At 38.5% G+C, this 17,370-nt stretch overlaps 1 protein-coding gene across 2 annotated transcripts in view; it reads left to right on the top strand.

Moving 5' to 3' along the window:
- Positions 1–8,131: 8,131 nt before the first annotated feature.
- Positions 8,132–17,370, top strand: part of LOC136886299 (RNA-binding protein Pasilla) — a 31,473-nt gene continuing 22,234 nt past the window's right edge. The window contains exon 1 of one of the 2 annotated variants that reach the window (XM_067159029.2): positions 8,132–8,289. The gene's annotated coding sequence lies outside the window, so the exon portion shown is untranslated. Of the gene's footprint in view, positions 8,290–8,321; positions 8,459–17,370 lie in introns of those variants that run through there. The other variant, XM_067159030.2, reaches the window with a different exon arrangement.

The following is a 17,370-nucleotide window of genomic DNA, read 5'->3' as shown; positions in this document are numbered from 1 at the left end:
AATGTGGACCCTCAAGTTTGAGTATACTAGAGTTCCATTATGTTAATATTATTGTTTTTACGTCCCACTAACATTTCAGTAGAGTATTTGATTGATTTTCTTAATATAAGGGTCATAGAATGTAACCTCAGCACAGATGCGAGGTCATAACTTTTTTAATACTTGCTGTCCTTATCAGTTCCCATGCCCATTAGCTTGTGGGTAATTTGTTCAGCGCATAACACTTTTCTTAGAATATAACTGCAATGTAAGATTATTTAGTCACAAACACTGATACATTATAAACAACACGGCAGTGCGCCAAGAATCATACAGATGACAATATGTTATTGAAGAGTTGGTCACTCCAAGCCATGTAGGTAGCAGCACTATTGGCTTTCTCGCTGAAAACAGCAAGCTGTCCGGTATTATCATATTAAAGTATTTGGTATTACCTATAGTTCAGTGGTAGCAACCAATGACATGAAAAATATAGCCTGCTATCTGCCGACTATCTTTGAATATACTTGAACTGCTGGCAGCAATGACACTTACAGGCAAAACAATCGCCAGATGTAATGGCATAGTGGCTGTAATTTTATAAACGCACACAGTAAATTCGTTATTCTTGTATGTTTCATGCTATAAAACCTCCCTTAATTATGAAAAAACTTTTTTAAAATTCAGGAAAAAAGTACCGCTGAAGTTGTGTGATGACATTGTTTAACCAATGTAATTAATGCGTTTGTGGTTATGTGGCAATGTCTGTGTTGGTTGAAATGTGGCTCCACTTTCCCGTTAAACAATAATATTTAATGAAATAATGTTAAATGCACAAAGTAATTTGGGTACCTAAATAATAATTAAACTAGACATGCATTCATAACGTGTATTGTAATGATCCAATTTCAAGTCCTCTCTCCGTTGTAGTCCCAGGAAAGGGGAATGGTGTTCAGTATTGTTTTAGGAGAAAGTACGACTAGGCAATCATCCTCTATATAACACTAGTCAGAAAGAAAGAATGGAAGGGATCGGACACTTCGAAAATTGAAGGAGTCGGCCAAGGATAGACAAAGGCCACGAACGGCAAGAAATTGAAAGAACCCCTATGCCTCGAATGCTCTAATACCATCGGGGCCGGAACACAACAAGACTTCACCAAGGATCCTGGCACAAGTAAATCGTAGCTATGCTAGGACTCACCTAAGGGCCCCGTGGTCGCCAACTCACGCCCCAAAGTTGAGAGCCCCTAGGGACCCTTTTAATCACCTCGTACGACAGGCAAGGGACACCGCGGGTGTTATTTTACCGTCGCCACCCACAGGAGGACTCTGATAAGGGCCCCATGGTCGCTAATCTACGCTCCCAAGTTAAGAGACTTTCGGCCCGTTTTAGTAGCCTCTTACTACAGGCAGATTATATCGTCTGTGTTCTCTACCACTACCAACCACAGGGGGAGTTCAAAATAAACCTTAAAGACAAATAATATGTCATGACCTATGGGATATGAAATTGGGTTTAGGCCCACACTATAATAATCCGCAACTAATTATACATACATAAGGCCTACTTGAGGCATCCATTTCCAAAGGGGTCCTTGTCCACCTATAAGAAAAATTCATGTTATCGTATCAATGGCTTCGTCTATGCATCATCTACTGATTGATACTTGTCTTAGAGAACCAAAACGGCCCCAAACCCTCGAAAATTGCATTTGAATATCCTATGCAGTTCCAAGGTGACCCTTGTCCAATGCCAGAAATCCAATATGGCAGACATAATAATATACAGTAACAAACGTTTGCTTGTCCCATTGCGAGGGGAAGCAAGCTGCACTACTGAGTTCCAAAGTGACCCTTGTACATGTGTTTGAGATCCTGTTACCATACTTTATTATAAATGGAATTATTAACTCTTTCCTTTATTTCAATGAATAATACGTGTTTTCCAGTTGGCAGAATTGCTTTCGTAGATAAATAAAATCAAAAACATTCTATTTTCAACAAACAGGAAGCCTGTAATGTTTATGTGAATTATTGGTTCGAATTAGGTGAGTAATTGCGATGTGCTTATGTGTATTATATTTCATTCATAATTTAGTGTACTTTATTGGGTTCATAACGAGGATTCTGGTTTTACAATGTAAGTCAATATCAATTGCAGACATGATACAAGAATGAACACGCAGTGAAAATGAGGTTAGGCGAGAAGGAATAGTGACACCGTGCCCTAAAGGGAAGGCCAGAAAAAAAAGAACGAAATCCAATGTTATGGAAGAATAATGTGCATAAAAGAACTCTTTACTCCTCAATGTGCCTCCCGAAATTACCAGATTGCCAACACAAGGACCGCAAGGATCTCCACTGCTCAAATATCACACTTCAAGACGTTCGTATGTTCCACAACATGTTTTATCCCAGGAAAATGGATTGTAGTTCAGCTAAAATAAATCAGGATACCATAATTTTGAAACATACCAGAACAGAATCTCCTAAACGTAAACGAGCCAGGGGAGAACGTAAGCAAACCACCAAAAACTGGCATAAGTACTATATTCCCATCACTAAACATGGCCAAACAAAGCAATACCAAATATGTCGGAAGGCATTTCTGTGCATTTTAAACATTTCGAAGAAAACAGTTCAAAGAGTGTGTAGGGCTCATTTTTAAACTGGTGAAAGTCCAAGAGAAACTCGTGGTGGTGATCATCGCTCACAAGCATATGATGAGCGAAAACAATCAGTAAAAATTTCATTGAGGCCCTCGTGCCATTAGAATCCCGTTACTGTCGTAATATCCAGACAAATAAGCAGTACTTAGATAGTACGTTAACAATTGCAAAACTTAATACATTTTACAATAATTTATGTGCTGAAGAAGCCTTGAAAGTGAAGTATGAATACTTCAGGAATATTTTTGTAAAGGAATATAACCTGAGTTTTGAATAACCTGCTGTAGATGCCTGTTCAAAGTGTTTGCAGTATGAGGAAAGATGCAAGTCCAATAAATTTGACACAGATCTTGAAATTGAGTTTGAGTGTCATGAAAGTTGTGCTAATGCTTTTTTTTACTCTTGAAAACAGATATAGTGAAAACCATCACATTTTTCTTCGACTGCCAGAAAAATCTGGCTCTTCCTAAGTTACCTGACCAAGCCACCTACTATTCGCGACAATTGTACTTGTACAATTTTACGATATGTGAGGGCACATCGAAAGATGGGATAAAATTTTCATTTACACTTGAACAAAAGCATATAGTCATAAAGGATCATGCGAAATTGCCTCTGCGGTTTATCATCGACTAACCTCTACCAACTTAGAATATTATGAAATAATACGGTTGTTTGCTGATGGTTGCGGGCGACAAAATAAAATTACAATTATGATAGGGATGCTGATGATAGTGCTGCACAATGCCCCCTTCAACATTCGTGAGATACAACTTATCTTCCCAGTTCCTGGACATTCATTCATTCCACCCGACCGTGTGTTTGGGCGCATTGAAAAATAACTTAAGAAAATGAACACGATATGCAAACCTGAACAGTACTATAGTTTCTTTGTGAAGAACGGGACTGTCCTGAAGATAGGTAGGGACTTCAAAGTGTACAATATTGGAAAGCAGCAACAGGAGAAATTTTGAAGAAACTTAACCAGTGGCACTTCCAATGTCCTCGGACACTCCCGGTACTAAAAGCCATTTCATTTTTTTTTCACATCGGCGATGCTCGAGGATAACACGATTTAAGCAAGAGATTTATTATCACTCGAGGAAGGACACCGAATGGATATATTCTTGTTTCAGGAGAGCATACATACAACACAGATCTGGTTGTAGGGCGGAAGGTTACAAAGCTAAATAAGAAGGTAGCAGACATTGATCCACAGCAGGTCAATATTGGAATTCCGGTGAAGCAACCTAAAAAAGAGGATATCAAGAGGTTACTTTAACTTTATTATACTGAAGATTGGCATACCGTACCTGATTTGCTTTTCTACAAAGAAAGCATCTCATCAAATTGCGCTAGAGACAATTCAGACGTATCAGAGGATGAAAATGATGGAGGACTGATGAAGGATGTTGCTGATTCAGCTGAATAATTGTGGATACGTTGGTTTCTAAATAGCAGTGTCATCTATTTTCAAGTTTTATGAATAGATTAGCTAACATTACATCAAGAATAATTGTTATTCTTATCATTAAAACAGTAATTTTAATTCATACAGAAACAAAGTCTCCCTTCTCCATTTGATACTGTTCCAATATGGCCCTTGTCCATCTTGCAGTTCCAAATTTCACCTTGTCCAAGTTATATTTTTATTTTGCTAAACAAGTTGACATTTCTCTCAATGAAACATATCGACTCCTTACTGGCTGCTTGAGACCAACTCCACGAGATAGAATCTACTGTTTGGCTGGAATCGTCCCACCAGGTGTAAAAAGAGAAGTTGCATCCATGAATGAGAGAACTAAAGCATTTGCCTCATGTGCACACCCATTGTATGGATATGAACCTGCCCACCAAAGATTGAGGTCTAGGAGGAGTTTCCTGAATACAACCGAAGATTTAAACGAATCTGCTCGATCCACAAGATTGAGAGTATGGAGAACCAGAAATCCTCAATTTGCTGGTTGGATGCTACCAATTGAACGTCTCCCTCCAGGACACGAGGAACATTGGTCTACTTGGAAGTCGATGAACAGGCTTCGCACTGGGGTTGGTTGATCAAGAATCATTATGGTAAAGTGGGGCTTTCCTGGCACATCCAGGCAATGTGAATGTGACGAAGACCAAACCACAGCCCATTTCATGAACTGTAGTAAGTGTCCTTTAAGTTGCACAATAGAGGACTTGATGGCTGCGACACCTAATGCCCGTGATTTGGCAAAATTCTGGGCAGACACTATTTGATATGTATGTCATTTAATACCATTATGCTAGGTAAAATATATGCTTCTGATACGAATATATATATATTACGAAAAATCGTTGGGTTCTATAAGCTGTGATCCCTCCAAAAGGCTTCCATGATCAATAGTAAAAGGTGTGCAAAATATTATGAGCATACAATAAGCAGTATGTCTGAAAAACTTTTTTCGCGTTTTCCCAACAATTTAACTTCTTGGACAAGGAAACCTTTGGAAATAGACGCCTCACTTGTGAAATGTAACGTTAACGGCTTTCTGATGGAGACTGGTGGAGTTAAATACTGCGCATGACATGGGTATCTTATTATAGAAAAACGCACAGCCTATTATTACAAATTAATAGTGTTCATCTTCTTTCCAACCAAACGGCCGCCAGGTTTTCTGCGCTTATTTAATCAAAAGTCCTATGATTATTAATTGTAACAGTGTTTTCAAAACGTCCTGAACTTGACACGTTTAAATAAGTCTTTATTTTTGCATCAAAATTAACCACATGTATTCATGAACTGGTAATTGGGCTAAGCCACTGCCTTCGTGATGTCCAGGCCGTACTGTAACGAGCGCGGGAAAGCAATCATCTGATCGTTAGGGGGAAAGTTTAGCACATGAGTTAGTAGAGTTAAACATAGATTTTCGCAGTTTTATTGAAATTTTTAACGATGACCGCATGTTCACTCAGATATATGTGAGAATGAGTCGTCATCGACTGCATTATTAAGTGGAAAGTCGTTAATTAGTGAAGAAAACTTAGTGTGAGGGTGTATTTATTTGAAGCTATAGGTTAAGAAGGTCGTTCTTCAGTGTTTTAATTTTGTAGTTTATTTGTGTAAAGTTATATTTATAGTGTAAAATTAATTGAGTTAGTGCATTCTGTGTTTTATTATTAACCACGAATTGTATATAGCGTACTTGAATTAAGATGATCAGTGAGAGAAATCACCATGCCTAAGAGTTGCTGTGTGCCTGGCTGCAAAGCCAATTATAAACAAGGAGAGTACAGTACGGTATTTGTGTTTCCTTCTGATGAAGAACGAGGTAAGTTATGGAAGTAGGCTATTCCCAGGGAGAATTTAATAGTTAATCACAACACAGTTGTGTGTATCAAGCATTTTGCTGAAAATCACACCCTGAGAGAAATAAGAGTGTCTCGTCCAGATGGTGAGTTAATTTTTTTTAAATGTCATAAACATGGGTAACATTAGGTAGGCCCTATATGTTTATGTAACCAGACCTACGGCTTATCTGAATTCGGTGTATTTGAAAATGTAAGTCTTATTCATGAGTATCACCGAGCTCGATAGCTGCAGTCGCTTAACTGCGGCCAGTATCCAGTATTCGGGAGACAGTGAGTTCGAACCCCACTCTCGGCAGCCCTGAAGATGGTTTTCCGTGCTTCCCATTTTCATAGAGGATGGTTGCCTAGTCGTACTTCCTCTTAAAACTGTAATCACCACCACCACTTTCCCATTTTCACGCCAGGCAAATGCTGGGGTTGTACCTTAATTAAGGCCACGGCCGCTTCCTTCCCATTCCTAGACCTTTCCTGTCCCATCGTCGCCGTAAGACCTATCTGTGTCGGTGCGACGAAAAGCTAATAGCAAATATATATATGAGTATCAAACAGTAGTGTGATTTATGTAAATCTTATCTTCTGACAGATTCAGATCTTATTTATGAATTACCTCCAGAAGTAAGATATCTGAATTTCCTAAATCGAGGGGGCTTAAAGTATCCATCAGACATGTCAATAGAACTTGGAATTGAGGTGTACAAAGTATTTTGTGTGTTAGTGTCAGATACATATAAGATGGTATTTCCAAATTCAGACAGTCCTAAGAGTGTCACAAAATCCTTGGCTTTGGAGTCAATGCAGTTGGCAGATTCCCTAGTCATTTGTGACTGCGGGAAGACATTGGAAGACCTGGCCGGACAGTGTATATATATTTGGGTGAATATACATTTAAATAACTTTTCCAACATTCACACCGGCTTGTGTATTCAACAAAGTGCTTCAAAGAGAACAGACCTACTCCATACTGGTGTAACTTCCTGTAAGAGGTCCAGGAAAGCTGCAGTGTTCATGGAGTGGAAACAGTGAGGTACAGAAATAATTTATATTTGTAATAAATAGTAATGGTAATTGGCTGCATGTTTTCTGTCAGTGTGTATGATGTGAATGTTCCAGTTGACCAGAAAATGGATAAAATCGCAAGAATATGTCTCAAAGTGTTAGGCTGTACTCACGCAAACGAACGTATATACGCGAGAAATAGAACGTTACGGAGAAGAATATGCATTGTATGTCAGAATTAACAAATACTTGAGGATAGGTTTTGGTTTTATAAGGTGTTAACAGTTCTTTAAATAATTTAAACGAGTGTACTATTCAAGCGGAGCGTATGCGTATCGCCTTCAAGTCCCCCCCAAAGCGTGACGTCATCAGAGGTACAATACGGCCTGGACATTACGAAGGCAGTGGCTAAGCTAAAGTGACATGCGACTAGGCCAGTATCGAAGTGTCAATTTCTCTTGCCTGCGACTATCATGGCGGCCGTAGTTCAATGAGCTTCAATTAGAGGCGCTGTAACGAATATGTTTAGCCCAACGAGCTAGTTAGCTCGTTGGTTTAGCCGTTGCCTACGGTTTAGCAGTCTATATCTTTTATGTAATTGGTAGCAACTGTTCATATATAGTTATCCAGACAGACAATCTTGTAAAACATAATGTAACAGCGTATGTAGGATGAAAATGGGAGAACTATTTTGAGAAATAATGAATGGTTTATAAATACTGCTTTATTTTACTGTAACGTCGTGATTAACGGGAGAAATGTCATTTATTTTGTGCACATTTTCAGTCCGACGTATTTCGCGTTTCGGATTATAAATGCTATTTTTGATAGCTTATTCAAGCTTACGGTTCGTCGTATAATTCCCTTATAGTTCCCAGTTTCAGGAAAATGCCTCTCACTATTGAAGTTTATCGTACGAAAACACGTCATATGTAATTATAAGTCTCACTGTTTTATTGTGGACATTTTAAGGGGGAGTAAAAAATACTTTTTTTTGTAATACTCATAGCTCTTTTTTTTTTTTTTTTTTTTTTTGTTGCGAAAGCGAAATTCCCAATCCTCGTACTTACATTTCCAATACTCCGCCGGCTCCACTCTACTCCATTTTCTCTCTGAGCAGGTTGGGAAACAGAAAATAGAGCAGGCAAATGCGCACGGCGTCCTCTACTATCAATTGTTCATTATTGTTTTCGGAAATTATTTACAGTTATTACGTAAATAGATTTGTTATTGTGCCAGGAAGAAGTGAATGTGTCTAAAACAGCTCTTCGTCAAGATTTGAGAAGAATTGTGACTTATCATTGCCGGTAAATTCATCTGTTTATCACAGTTCAAACATGTTGGAGCGAATTAACCCTCAAGTTTTTCGTTGTCGGTATTATACTCGTCTATTTCTATTAAATATTTCCATTTAATATTCAGTGCACATATAGAGTTTAATTGTATGAACTACAGCGAACTTTATTGATAATGCAGGTGAATTTGTTTCATCAACTTTCTTTTTTGTCGTACTTTGGTCTTCCCGGGAAACATTTCAAGACAGGATGAAAAGAATGCTTTTATAAGTGATAAATTGTGGTTCTATTATATAAAGTACATCCTTACCAAATTTAAGTAGACGGAATATGTTAACTTGTTCATGAAGAAATTGACACCCTGTGTTAATAGATGGGGATAACTGTAATAATGTGGAGGGGGCCATATTTTGAGATAGATGCCCTGGAAAATGTGATTATGACACCAGATATTTACCGAATGAGGATAAAAACATCTGATCGTGTAATGATTAAAAGGGGGCCCCACCAAGTAGTATTATTGGACATTTATGTTTTCCGATATACAGTACCTGGCCACTTTGTTAGACTCAACATAAAAATCTTAATTTTTCTAACAAAATGTTATATTAACAGACTTTTAATGGAATATTACACATTCACTAATGGATAGCATTACAGTATGTTTAATTTACGATGTCATACGCAGTTTTAAGACTGCAATTCTAATATTTAGTCAGTCCACCCTTAGCTTTTATGAGTGCTTGCACCCTGCGAGGCATACTTGCAATGCAAGATGAAGCTGCTGCTCACAACTTTTCATTATGGTTCCTATGAAATATGATCTTTTCAAGTAGTTAAAGCTTGGTAGTGATGCACTCTTTACCAATTTCATGTTTCAGACATTGCCACACATTCTCACTCGGGTTCAAATCGGGTGAATTACCAGGCCAATCCAAAAGAAGAATCCTTTTCTCTTTCAGAAAAGCTTTAATAGATTTTGCTATGTGGCATGGAGCTCCATCTTGCACATGAAAATCTTGTTTTCACCTTCACTAAGCCAGTCCTTCAATTGCGGGATCAGTCTCTTTTCAAGTATTTGTCTGTACTGATCCTGACACATTATACCCTCCACAATCTGAAGACGTCCCATTCTCTTTCCACTTATCACTGACCAAATCATGACCTTGGTAGGATGTTTTACTTATTTGCTGGACGCAATTCTTCTCATACTTTTCACTAGATAATCTTACAAACTGGGATTTCTCGCTTGACACCTCAAAAGTTGATTCATCACTGAAGCAAACCTAGAAATTAAGATAATGTGTATGAAATTTAAAGTTGCAAATACTCGTTGGAATTTTCCTAGCAAAACATCATTTGTTAAGGAATTTATATTAAAAACTTACCCTTTGAGTCTTCTGCTGTGAAATGGTGGTGTTTTCTTGCCCACTGTAGCCTCCGTTTCATCATTCGCTCAGTAAGTTTAGCTTTCTTAGCTGGTCGACGACATTGGTACCCCAAGCTGCAAGTACGTCGATGCACTGTTCTCTCAGAAACCTTGATACCACCGTTGTTCAGTTCTTGGATTATAGTAGCATAAGATGCCCTTCTGTTTCCTTTCACAATTTTTACGAGAAAACGTTCTGCTCTTGGAGTCAGAATTTTCTTCCTACCACATTTCCCTCTTCTGTTCTTCGGGTAATCTCTCCCGAGTTTTATTTGTATTGCTTATACGACACACAGAAGTCTGCGATATTCCTGAATGGGCAGCAATTTCTCGTTGTCAGATTTCCATGCTGCAAAAGTCCTTTCGCAAACTCAATTTTGCGAGGAGAAAGGCCCTGAGACTTCCCCATAAATCTGTTATCAAGAAATTGTTTGATTTCCCAAGTAACAAATTTAAAACCACTGCTACCTCATAAAGTTCCTGTTATCAACACAGATTTAGCGTAAATATCTAAAATACAGCAAGACAAACTGTTAAAGTTAATTATCAGTAAACCAAACACACATCTGACACAAAAACCGCGGGAATTATTACCTCATATGTTTACGGCAAGGTAGGTACTAAGTTAACAAAGTAAAGAAGGCGAGAATTTGAAAAGATAGCAAGTTCCAAAACCCACATTATTATCAAGAATACCATGTCCTACAATGCAAGTATCAACAGTGGGTTTGCTGTCACATAAATCCAAGAATTAGGGTGTCAAGTGAAAAGAATTGCTAAAAAGGTCCTTGAGTCTAATAATGTGGCCAGGTACTGTATATAAATGGTTTGATTAGAGAATTGAAGGCGATATTATGCTGTGTAGAGTAGTAGATAAGTTACAGGATTGAAAGCGATTGCTAAAAGACTTCAACAACGTTGTGAGATGGACAGCAGACAATGGTGTTATGATAAAGAGGATGAAACGTCAGGTTGTAAATTTCACCAAAAGGAAAAGTCCTCTCAGTTTCAATTTTACTTTGTTGATGGGATGAAAGTATCTCACCGGGATGACTGTAAGTAAGGAGATATCTTCAATGGGGTAATTACATTAACAAGGTTGTAAATGAAAGTTATAGATCTCTTCATATAGCTATGAGGGTATTTGGGAATTGTAGTAAAGATGTAAGGAAGACAGTGTGCAAGTCTCTGGTTGGTTCCAGTGTATGGAACCTGCACCAGGATTACTTGATATGAGAACTGGAAAAGAGCCTAAGGAAAGCAGCCGATTTGTTCTGGGTGATTTCTGACCAAAGAATAGTGTTAGAAAATTTTGCAAACTTTGGGCTGGGAAGACTTGGCCGTAAGGAGACAAGCTGCTTGACTGAGCAGGATGTTTCGAGCTGTTAGTTGAGAAATGGCGTGCAATGACATTAGTAGACTAAGCTTGAGTGGAGCTTTTAATGGTTGGAAAGCTAATAATATGAAGATAGTGTTGGAATTTGAGAGGACAAATTGAGGCAAATATTCGTTAATAGGAAGATAAATTAGGGACTGGAATAATTTATAAATGGGTATGTTCAATAAATTTCCAAGTTCTTTGAAATAATTCAAGAAAAGACTAGATAAAAAATGGTAGGCAGCAGCCCTAAATGTGGATCAATGATTGATTGATTGATTGATTGATTGATTGAACATGGAGGATTTGCTGTTAGGAGAGCTGTTGTAACTACCAGTACTAAGATGTAAACCTTGGACCTATTAGGTGAGTGGAGCTTTTCAGTCCTACCACATAGTGTACTTACATATACCGAGCGAGTTAGCCATGCGGTTTGGGTCGCGTAGTTATGAGGTTGCATTCGGGAGATAGTGGGTTTCAGTCCTACTGTCGATAGCCCGGAAGATGGTTTTCAGTGGTTTCACATTTTGACACCAGGTATTTGCTGCCACACATGCTACCTTCCTAGTCCCCCAATCCCCCTGAAAACCCTTGAAAAATTGTATTTGTACTAACCTATATATCAACTTCTTAATGAAAATAGTAAAACACGTAACCGTAGCCTGTATTTTGTTGACTGACTGTTACAGGGATATGCTTGTGGGATGAAATGTGGCATACTTATTAATGACTTCTTGTCGTTACTGGTTGTCCAAGATTAACGAGAACAAACAACGAGATAATATTATCGGGCTGCCTCTGTGGATCAGTGGTAGAGTGTCGGCCTTCGGGTTCAAACCCGGTAGAGGTGGCCGGATTTTTGAAGGACGGACAAAAGTACATTTAACACTCCATGTCGTATGATGTCAGCATGTAAAAGATCTCTGGTGACACATTTTGTGTTCACCTGACAAAATTCATTAAATCTCAGCCATAGACGCACGAGGGAGTTTCAGTTTACTCGGTCTACCATCTAGCAGGACTAGAGTAAGACGGAACGTTGAAATTGACAAGCAGACAGCCAGATGGTGTCAAATTGAAATGTCTGCACACGGTATCTGAGGCTATACGATTCTTCTTATTATTAATACTCATGGATATAAAAGGTGTATTTAAGTTGACCCATCACAGGTTTGCATGTGTTGTAGCATTGGAGTGGGAGTTCATGTGATTCCAGCTGAGATTGCTATTTTCCATTACTTGTACCATGCTTTTCTCTTTTGCACAAGAAATGAACCAACCTTAGCATCTAAACCTACAGCCAGTCATTCACCCCCATGTACCTCAAGGCCAAGAACAATTGGAAAGGATAAAAGATTAGCAACAACAGTTAAATTTCTGCTTCAGTACAGAATTATCCTCACAAATGTGTACTGTAGAAAATGCCAAAAGTGAAATCACCACGAAGTGTATTTTTAAATCGGCTAGTGAATTAATCTGGAATATATGTGTTTATGGCAGATTAACTCGTTTTATTTTGTAAATTCTGCAGTGTTACGTTATGTGTGAAAGGGAAATTTGTTATACAGCAGAACATGAAGCCAGAAAAGCACCTGAAAGCTGCAACAAGTATGAAGTATGTTCTCAAGATATTCTGGGGCAAAGTGCTAGCACTACAACCAGCAAATCATTATTTAAGGAACTCGGTGATGCGATGGTTAGTGTGAACATTCCACTGAAGAAATTAAATACAATGTTACAGGATTTTTCTGTGAGCCGACTTGAGTAGCTCAGACGGTTGAGTGCTGGCCTTCTGAACCCAACTTTGCAGGTTCAATCCTAGTTCAGTCCAATGGTATTTGAAGGTACTCAAACACGTCAGCCTCATGTTGGTAGATTTACTGGAACATTAAAGAACTCTGCAGGACAAAATTCCAGCACCTTGGCTTTTCCAAAAACCGTATCTACACTTTTCTTTATCACCATATTTCCTATAACATTCCAACAAGTAATACCGAGGGGTGCTATGTTGCCAGTGTTAGCCTATTGTGGGTGTACTAGAGCTGGACGGTCCTGGCAAGATGTTACTTTTAACAACAGACTTGTTGAAGAAAAGCACTTGGAAATTTGTGAATTGTTTGACACACGTATGTATTTATTGTACCTACCGCAAAGTGTCCAGCATGGGAACATTTTCCTGTTTTGTCACTTTGTATATTGAAGGCTGCAAAAACCGTCTAGGCAGTTTACGCCAAAATGGTGCATACAATAAGTCTTGTGCATGCTTTCTATAGCGTGTCAGAAGTTGAAATACATTTTCCTGGAGTGGATAAACTTGTGTTCAACAAAGTTTTTCTTAAAGGCCCACTTAGAGTTCAGTGTTTTTGCATAGAAGTTCCTAACCAGCCCTGGCCACCACAACCTTGAGGAACATGGATACCTGCATCTGTCTACAACTCTGAAAACTTTGATGTATTAGGTCCATAGTTGATAGTTTCAAAAGGGGAGATGCAACTGCGATCAGAATCTGTCAAGATCTGCTATTAAAACCTGAATTAGTATGATCTCTGACATACCTCAAATTCAGTTTTGCTATACTTTCTCATACAATCAACTATCTGGAAAAACAAAGAGAATCTCTTACATCTGTCATTGAAAAAGTCCATAAAGTAGAGGATGATCTGTAAAACTGTCGAGGACAAATCGGTAACAATGTGTGTAAATCAGCCTGGAAGAAAACGAAGGATTCCATGTTACACGCATGATTTCCAAGATTTTACGAGATGAAGAATTTGATACTAGAGTGTTCGAAGAAGAATTCTCTCCAAGTGTCTTTGTGAACCTCAGATTCGCACATCTGATATCTGTGGACGTGCAGAGAAATTTATCTGTGTAGAAACATGGTCTGGTTTATAACTGCAGATCATTCACGATTGTTAATCCATGAATGTCAAGGGTTGTGGACTGCAATGCAAGAAAAAAAAAAGGTTACTGTCAAAATTTCATGCACGGACATTTATTTTCTGGTAAATAATATTTAATATCTATGTAGAAATGAAAAGGTTAGTTCAGGATAGGATGACATGGACCGCTGCATCAAACCAGTCTTACAGACTTAAGACTCATACAGCATCTAAAAGAGTGCTATACAATTTCAGTTCTAACTATATTAACAATTTAATTAATTAAAATGCATTATTTAATTTAGTTTCTTAGGTATCGATCCTTATCTTTTGTGTCAGGAAAGTATGCTTTGTATAACAATGTATAAATATGGTTTTGGATGAAATGTAAGAATTAATTTTAATTATGCTCATGTTAGCCTATATTCACTTCCAAGTAAATTAGGGGATATTTTTTTCTGTAAAAACAAGAGCTGTGCATTGAATAACAGTCTCCAGTATTCTGTTTAGTCATATATTTTAAAGTCACATTTTTACTTATTTTATAGCATTTTTCCATCAGTTTAAAGGCATTTTTGATCATTTTCAGTAATTTTTTTAAGCTCATCAAAATCCACCCCTTAATCATCACTTTAAATTGGCTCTTGGTAAAATAGCTGCTCTACCTATCGTTGATGGGTTATTGGTATTTCCATGTCCACAATGCTCGTTTATGGACTTGACAATCAACATCTAAGTTTCTTAATATACCCATTATCATAGCTTCATCATCATCATAATCATTGACCATCTCCAGTTGCCCAGGTGTGGTGTACGAGCCCCTCCATCTTTTTCTGTCCATGAACCACTGTTCTCTCATAATCTTCTCCCAAATTTGTCCTTTCTCCTCGAGATCTTTCTTCACCAGATCTGTCCATTTTCCTGCAGGCCTGCCCACAGGTCTTTTTACTTCTCTTTCATATCCTCTTCTTGCAGTGCTGATTGCACTCATCCTTCTTACATGGCCAAACCACTTCAGTCTTGCTTTCTGAATCCTCTGTAGTAGGGAGTCTCCTATTCCCACCTTGTCTCAGACTTTTTCATTCCTGAACTTGTCCTTCCTGCTCTTCTGTATCATGGTGAGTAGGAACTTCATTTCTGCAGCTTGGAGTTTTGAGTTGTCTTGTCTAGTTAACGTGGTACTTTCCAAACTATTCGTGAAGATGGGTGTATAATATGATTTGTATAATGTCACCTTTGCTTCTAATGGTACTTTTTTTTTTTAATCTCACGGCAGTTGTCTTACTTGGTGGTAAAATTGAGTTGCCTTGCTAATTCGACTATCCACCTCATACTTTGCAAGGTTGTCTTTTGATACTATACTACCCAAGTACTTACACGTTGGAACACTGTCCAGTTTGGTGTCATTTATTCTGATTTGTGGTTTGTCATCTCCCCTGTGTAACTTCATCACCGCCACCGTCTTAGCCTTGTTGATATTTAAATCATACCTCTTAAACTCTTGACTCCATTTCTGCAGCTTTTTCTCCACATCATTTTCGGTTTCTCCCCAGATCACCACGTCATCTGCAAAGATGAAAGCTTGCAAGTCCTGCTGCTTCTTCCTTTTTAGAACCTTTATTATGGCACACATCACAGTGATAAATAAGAGGTATGACAAAGCACTGCCTTGCTATACACTCCTCTCTTCGTTTCAAAGCATTTGGACAAGCCCGCAACTCACTTGCACACAACTTCTGGTTTTATTATACAGCATCTTCAGTTTTGCAATAAGACTGTCATGAACTCCCAGCTCTTTTAAGCATTTCTAGATATGCTGCCTTGGTACGCTATCATAAGCCTTTCGATGTCTAGGAATAGTAGAAAGAGTGGTTTCCGTTTTTCCCAGTGCTTTTCCATTAACATCCTGACAGCAAAGTTAAGGTCTGTAGTTGTTCTTCCAGGCCTAAAACCATATTGTTCCTCTTCCGATAAAAGTTCTACAATTGAATAGCTTATATGGTAAAAATATACAGGACATAAAATATTACAAATTACTGTTTCTACAACTTTTATTTTTGTACAGGTACTAGTTAGAACTAATATTTTCTTTGTTCCTTTCTTCCTTAATCTGTTTACCCTCCAGGGTTGGCTTTTTCCTCGGACTCGGTGAGGGATCCCACCTCTGCCGCATCGAGAGCAGTGTGACTTTGGGTCGGGGAATACAACGGAGGAGGAGGACCAGAACCTAGCCTGGGCGACCTCACTTGCTATGCTGAATAGGGGCCTTGTGAGGGGACAGAAAGATAGGAAGGGATAGACAAGGAAGAGGGAAGGAAGCGGCTGTGGCCTTAAGTTTGGTACCATCCCGGCATTTGCCTGGAGGAGAAGTGGGAAACCATGCAAAACCACTTCAGGGATGACTGAGGAGGGAATTGAACACCCCTCTACTCAGTTGACCTCCCGAGACTGAGTGGACCCTATTCCAGCCCTCGTACTACTTTTCAAGTTTCATGGCAGAGCCGGGAATCGAACTCGGGCCTCCAGAGGCGGTAGCTAATCACACTAACCACTACACCACAGAGGCAGACAGAACTAATATTCCATCCATTATCTAAAGGCTAAGCCTTGTCGCTACAGCCACATCCCATGGTCAGGTCGTTTCTCGTTAACGTCATTGAAGATTTGGATATTAGTCTTCTTTTCTGTCCAACTCTTGCCTGTCGGTCTTCTCCAGAACCACATTTCCGCAGCTTCTAGTCTTGATTGTGCTTGTTTTCCCAAAGTACTCTTATCACAACCGTAAGTTAGCACACTCCAAACAAAGGTTTTAACAAATTTCTTCCTGGTTTCAGTTCTTATGTGCTTGTTTAACAATAGATTTTTTCCTGCTTTGAATCACTTATTTGTCATAGCAATTCTTCTTTTGACTTCTGTCGGGCACTGATTATCTTTGGTAATAACACTACCCAGATAACAGATAATATTTGCAAAGATAATTAGATATTTGTGAGAAATGTAATAATTGCCAACATCTTTGAGATTATTCCCCATGAAACTTAAAAGATTGGATATTATAGTTTACACAACTTTTGTTGTACTTAGGCCCGGTTTCATCAACATGTGTTAAATATATACTAACAAGTAGTTAGTTAACACGGAGTTAAAAATTTAACATCTTGTTAGGTTTCTTGCGTTTCATCAAGCTTTTCTTGTGAAATGTTAACTAATCGACTGTTAACTCTCCCAATATTGCGAACTGGTGCGAATCAAGGAGGCAGTGGTACGAACATACTGTTTTACAGCGCGCTCCGATGCGCTTTTGTTTGAGTACCACTGTAAAATATGGCACATGAAGTGAAACGGAATCGTAGTTCTAATTTTTCCTCCTTCGGAAAAGAGTCGTTAATTGAATTAGTTAGTAA

Source organism: Anabrus simplex, chromosome X, assembly GCF_040414725.1.
Source record: "Anabrus simplex isolate iqAnaSimp1 chromosome X, ASM4041472v1, whole genome shotgun sequence".
Lineage (NCBI taxonomy): Eukaryota > Metazoa > Arthropoda > Insecta > Orthoptera > Tettigoniidae > Anabrus > Anabrus simplex.
This window is presented reverse-complemented; position numbering and strand designations above follow the sequence as displayed.